Below are 6675 nucleotides of genomic sequence, written 5' to 3'. Positions count from 1 at the left end.
ATTAATGAAGGGTATCCTGAAAATCCAACATGTTTCTGACCCTCAAAGCCTGGAGTTGGACAACACTTTTTGAGTTCCTTTAAATTCAGCAATATTCTGTTGTGTTCTACATGGCCATTGTAAGGCAGACCTCCAAACAACTAGACAGAGAAAAAACAATCCTCTTAGGAAAAACATTTGATGCACCTCTTTGCAAGGAAAACAAATTTATTTTGTATACAAAATGGAAAAAGGTGACAAAGGGTGTTGTAGAATCCAACAGCCACAGGGCTCCCTCGTATATTCAAAGAATACAGGTGGTTATAAAGCAAATTATTGTCACTTATGACGCACATAAAATACAGTGTTAATCCCCTAGCACCTATATACATACTACCAGTCCCCTATAGCCCCTTGACCGATTGGCCACATTTAAAACGTGGTCTTCTATCCTGTCACTTTGGTTCCCCGCTACCCGATTGGCAGGTTGCGTGATATGTTACCCTCCCCATGGGCCTAGTCACATGGTGTGCATCTGGTCATTAATATGAGCTAAGTGGATATTTTCAAGGGGAAATTGCCCCTTCGGAAAAAAGGAACGCTTATCTTGATGCCAGACATACGGCGCGCCCAACAGGCCTAATGATCAAGACACAGAAATGATTCTGGAGGTGTGCCTTGAAGTTTGGTCTTCCGCAGACCGCTAGTTCAGCATGGCACTGTGTGAACAGGAGAACATTTTTCAGAAGAGACGCAAAGCTCTGGTCATCCAAGGAATCAAAGAACTACTTGCCCTAGAAAAAAGCAAGGACTTGATTTCCTCACCAAATGGCATACCAGTTATAGCCGTCTTGGTCTCTGGAGGTGGATTTCCAGCTATGGTTGGCTTTTTGGGAGTGATGAAGGCGCTCTTTCAATCAGGGGTATTTACTTGTGCCACCTATCTCGCCAGGTTATCTCGATCTACATGGTACATGTCTACCTTAAACGCTCATCCTGAGTTCCCCAAAAATGACCTAGCGAGATCGGCGAACTAATGCAGTGTGTCAGTCATAACCCAATTCTCCTGCTCACCCCTCAAAAAGTGATGCAATACTTTGATGCCCAGTGGAAGAAGAAAAGCTTTGGGCAGCCCGTAACATTCACAGATATCTTTGCAATGTTAATTGTGGAAACCTTGATCCATAATAGAAGGAACAGCAAATTGAGACAACTGAAAAAGAAAATAAACGAAGGGCAGAATCCCTTACCGCTTTTTACCTGTCTGCATGTCAAACCTTATGTTTCTGAGCTTATGTTTCCAGACTGGGAGGAGTTTAGCTCGTATGAGATTGGCATGGCAGAATATGGCACGTTCATGCCACCTGATCTCTTTGAAGCAAATTATGGGTACGCTGGGGAAGAAATATAAAGAAAATCCTCTGCACTTTCTCATGGGTGTTTGGGGAAGTGCCTTTTCCATCTTGTCGAACAGAGTGGTTGGAGTTTCCAAATCCAGGAAAACAGGATCTGCGATGGAGGAATTAGAGCACATTAAGCCAAAGCACACTGTAAACCATGATAGCTCGGACAGTGATGATGAATCGCAGGTACCTAAAGGTACAGAGAACACAGAGGCTGAGACCAATACCAGAGAAACAAACAAGCACGTTGAGTCCAGCGCATGGTGATGGAAGTGGTCAGTGACACAGCACTTTTAATTACCTGTGAAGGCCGGGTGGGTTAAGTGCATAACTTCATGCTGGGTCTGAACCTTAATACCACTTACCCGCTATCCCCCAATGTGGGCTTTGCGACCCAAGAATCTGTAGATGACGATGAGCTGGATGTCACGGTTGCAGATCCTGACGAGTTTGAGAGTATATACGAGCCACTGGATATTAAGCGTAAAAAGATCCAAATTGTCATACCCTCTGATCGTCTGACCTCAGCGAGGGGTTGATCTCATAATTTCCTTAGATTTTTCTGCCTGGCCAAGTGACTGAAGCCCACTGTTCAAGGATATTCTGCTTGCTGAGAAATAGACCCGAATGAATAAGCTCCCTTTTTCAAAAATAGACCCCAGAGTATTTGACCCTGAGGGGCTGAAGGAGTCCTACATCTTCAGGCCTAAGAACCTGTTGGTGGCGAAGGATTGCCCAACGGTCATCCATTTTGTTCTGGCCAACACCAACTTCAGAGACTACAAGGCTCCAGGAGTCCGGAGGGAAACGCAAGCAGAGAAGGAATTTGCAGATTTGTACATCTTTGAGGACCCCGAGTCGCCATTTTCCACCTTCAACTTTCAGTATCCCAATGAGGCATTCAAAAGGCTGCACGGCCTGATGGAGTTCAACATTCTAAATAACATTGATATAATAAAGAAAGCCATAATTGAAAGCATAGAGTACAGAAAATGCAACCCATCCTGATTCTCTGCCTCCCTGAATGACCTGGACAAGAGAAGATTCTACAATCGGTATATCCAGACACCAAGACCAACTTAGAACAGTTCCTTGAAATTCCACCGGTGCTGTACAATTTTGCAATTGTTGCAAAAGATACAATTTCACAAATGCTATTTTACAAGCAGAGAGAAACAGAGGGCTTGGTCAACGGGTCTTCAGCATGAACTGTATTATGAAAGTCCAAATTCACATTTTAGCAAATTCAAATAAGCATGTTGAAAGTTAAATGGACACCAAGCAATGTCTTCTGTAAAATGTCAATGGGACATACAGTAGCAGGGAGGGGGGCGCTTGTGCGTGTGTGCGTGTGTGATATTTCAAAATTCCAAGGATGTTACTCAAAAGGGTATTGGGATTCTCCAGGGTGTATAATCACCTAACAAGTAAGACTTGAAATGCCTGGTGCAGTGGCATATAGCTAAAGGGTTCCCCCAATTGTTGGGCCTAATGTCTAACACTAAGATGACAAGGTCTGCTGTCTGTTGCTTTAGAGGTAGTTACTGACATTAAGAAAGGTTTTACCATTCACAACACTAGACCCATTTCAGAATGTTCTGCCATTTACTAAAATCAAACTGCTTCCCTTCAGAGAAAACCATGATGTCAGAGCCTGAGGAGGAGGGGCAGGACACGCACTAGCTATTGTTTCGAGAATTAGAGCCTGACCTTCTCATGATGCAGTTCTCAGGACATTTCAGCCTTCCACAAAGTAATAGTTTCTGTCCTTGCAGCCAATCAGAAAAACAAAAGAGTTACTAAAGGGCATTTTTTCAATATGAACAAAGACCTTGTGCAGAGATGGTGCCAGCACACTAAACCAGGCTGTGGTTCTACTGCACTCGAGCAAGACTTAGGACTGCTGAGTACATGGTAGGGTGGCTTAGAAACACACATACATATGAAGAATGAGTTCTCCAAGAGCAGTGCTTTAGTTACACTTCTCATGAGGCCACAAGCTTCTAGACAACTGTGTGCCAGAGACAGCAGGATGTTACACTAAGATAGTTGCAAAAAGTATGTCACAGCCTGAGGGGTTGCAAGTCCTGAGAACGAGGGGGTTACCAAGATGAGAGGTTCCATGGGAGAGAAGCTTGCTGTTTCAGGTTTGTTGCCACAGGGGGTGGGTTTTATTTTTTCTGCTGATTATGCAATTAGGGCGTCTGCAGGGGGATGTACTCACTACGATTTCAATAAACAATCAAATGTGATAATGTATGTTGTATTTATGTACTATTATAGATGGGGCTAATGGGGATGAAGGGATTATATATAATACACCTGATGTTTTGCATTGTATGTTAATCTTGTGGTTTTTGCCCATAAATTCTGTAATCCAATCGGGCGGGTCAAGTTTTCAGTTTTCTCAGTTCCACGTTGCTGGCTGACTTCCCGGCCCGTTTCATTGCATACATTAAAGCTGTTTTCCTTGCAACCCGTGCCTCTCATTATTGTTACCTTGGATTGATTTTCTGGGCCTAAACCACAATGGGTGACCGGGCACTCCAGCACAAGAGTGCAGCACTTTCCATTTCATTAGAACGCCGCTGCCACATCCGCATGGTGCAGCCTTTGAAAGGCTATCCCATGCTGCTACAGAAGCAGCGCTCTGTTGAATTGATAAACTCCCTGCTTCAGCACAGGAGCGGGTGATTTCCATTTCATGGGGGCACCGCTGCTATACCAGCACAGGGCAGCCATGCTGGTGTAGCAGCACCGGCGCTCTATTTAAGTGATAATCTCCCTGCTCCGGCACATGAGAATGGCGCTTTCCATTTCAATAGGGTGTCGCTGCTACACCAACATGGGGCAGCAATACTGCCCCATGCTGGTCTGCCAAAGCACCCCCAAATTTGTTATGGGTGGCAAATTTAGTTTTGCCCCATACACTGCCAGAGCTAAGGCCTACTCTGGGATTCATGTTCCATGTGCTATATGGTACAGTATTCACTGTGCTGGATACACTCTTCCCAACAGCATTGTTCCAACGCACAATATTGTGAGGGACATTTTCAAATGCATTCGCTTACTTGGAGCTGATATTTCTATTGGGCACACACTAGTTAAGAATACAATATTTATCCTGTCAAAAAGTTCCCTGTGGTGTTTTTTGTTTTCTTGTTTTGTTTAACAAACTTATTGCCATCATTTCACAAGGCACAATATTTAACATTGATATTGGCCCTGTGTAGCTTAATGCTTAAGGTGAATGGATTGCAAGACCTTTACATGTCTCCTGATTGCAATATGAATGGGTTTGAAGCTACAAAGCAATAATGAATTATATCTACCCTTAAAGCAGACCTTTGCAAGGTGAGTTCATAGATTAAACCCTATCGCTTCCCTATGGTGTACTTCACCAATTATATAGTTGTTTCCGGTAATTTCTCAGTAGCTAGTGACCATTTGGAATGAGAACCGTACTATCCTTTAATGACCATACTAGTGCAAAAAAGTCGTAAGGGAATGCCTGCATTATATGCATTTCCACTGATATGGGCTGTTCATTTGTTACACTCACTGGTTCGATAACACAAGGATTGCTAACTGTTGTGGTGCGCCCTACGCACCCACCGATGCCCGTGAGCCCCCTCCCACTACAGACCTCACAAGGACACGTCTGTGTGGGTCGGGCTCCCCGGTCACACTGCACGGCCGGGAACGCCCCCTTTACTTATACTGCACGCGGCGGAGTGCAACGTCACTCCGCCGCGTGCGTGCAGCCCTTAAAGGGGCAGCATCACACTCCTCCTTTTTCATAACAAAGCAAAACAATGAACAAAGGATGCTTAACAATTCTAACAACTACATTCACTGCACACAAACCCAGGAGCCCCTTTAATAGCAGCTACCCGGGTCCCCGGGACATTCAGGGCTCCCACTCACAGTCTTACTCCAACACAAAGTCGGTGAGACGGGCAGGTTTCCCTCGCTCAGTCCTCTGGGAGTACCTCCTGCCAACATCTCTGCTCGGAGTCCCTTCTCCCACCGGCTACCGAGCCAGGGAGGCATGTGGAACCGCCACCTTCATCCGGAACTTCCACTGCCGGCCCGCTGGGCACTGGTTCAGTCCTTGGCTCAGTCTTTGGTTCTCCCAGCTGCTTGAAAAAACTTGCGTTGCATGTTACTGAGGTGTGGCCGTCAGAGGCGGTCACCATTGACCCTTTTACCGCCACCACATCCAGCGGTGCCAGCTCATAAGACAACAACAGCCTCCCTTGGGGGTGCCGGTTCTTTACCAGTACCTCGTCCCCGGGCACCAACCTCTGCGGCCTCAGTCCTCTCCGAATGTTCTCAGTTGCTGTCCTTTCACGGCGCTCCCGCTCCACTTCTTTGTTGTTGATCACGGCGGGCTCCCGCTCACCGAGCTCTGGCAGAAAGTCTCGTGGACACCATTGGAACATTGCCTCCGCTGGGGCCAACCCCGTGGCGGTATGGGGAGTATTGCGGTAGCCTCTCAGGAATTTGTACAGTGCCCTTTCCAGGCACTTGTCTTCCCCTTGAGCAATGTGAAAGACCTTTTTGAGAGTCCGCATCATCATCTCAGCCTCCCCATTGGCCCGGGGCCCACAGCGGGGTTACCTTGCGGTGATTTACACCGTATTTCTCCATCAGTCCCGCAAAACTCTCCCCTTGGAACAGTGGGCCGTTGTCGGAGCAGAGCACTGTGGGCAGTCTGTGGGTGGCAAAGATCTTTTCAATAGCCACCGACTCAATGAACTCCACCTCCGGGTAGCAAGACCATTCGTCTACCTCCACCAGGAGGTGGGTGCCCCTTGATGTGGAGCCGAAGCCAGCATGGACCACTTCGCATGGCTTGGTCCCTCTCGGCATGGTCTCAATTTCCGGCTCTCTCTGGGCAGGAGACACTGCTTGGAACCATACACATGATGCCACAAATTCCTCCACCCTTCGTTCCAGGTCAGGAAACCAGACCTTCTGGCATAGGCAAGCTTTTGTCTTTGCCGCACCTTGATGTCCTTGGTGTGCCAGCACAATCATTTGCTGTGTCCGGCTCTGATGTATGACAATGCGGTCCCCTCTTAGCAGGAGTCCGTTGTCCGAGAATGTCAACTCCCCTCTTACTCTCTACAGCTGTTTCAGGGTGGAGTTGGCCTCCTGTGTTCTGGTCGCCAAGGAGTCAATTACCATCTGTTACGAGTCCTGTTGGATGGCTGCCTTGAGTATTCGAAAACAGTCATCCTCCCCCGATGCCTGTTCAAGGTCTTGTATAGGCACAGAGTTGGGTGTC

At 46.9% G+C, this 6675-nt stretch overlaps 1 pseudogene; it reads left to right on the top strand.

Moving 5' to 3' along the window:
* The first annotated feature begins 638 nt into the window (after positions 1 to 638).
* Positions 639 to 2465, top strand: LOC138528080 (cytosolic phospholipase A2-like; annotated as a pseudogene).
* The last annotated feature ends 4210 nt before the right edge of the window (positions 2466 to 6675 follow it).

The sequence above is a fragment of the Ambystoma mexicanum genome, chromosome 7q (genome assembly GCF_040938575.1).
Source record: "Ambystoma mexicanum isolate Mex_15411 chromosome 7q, UKY_AmexF1_1, whole genome shotgun sequence".
Lineage (NCBI taxonomy): Eukaryota > Metazoa > Chordata > Amphibia > Caudata > Ambystomatidae > Ambystoma > Ambystoma mexicanum.
Note: the sequence above shows the minus strand (reverse complement) of the source record. Positions and strands in the feature narration are given on the sequence as shown.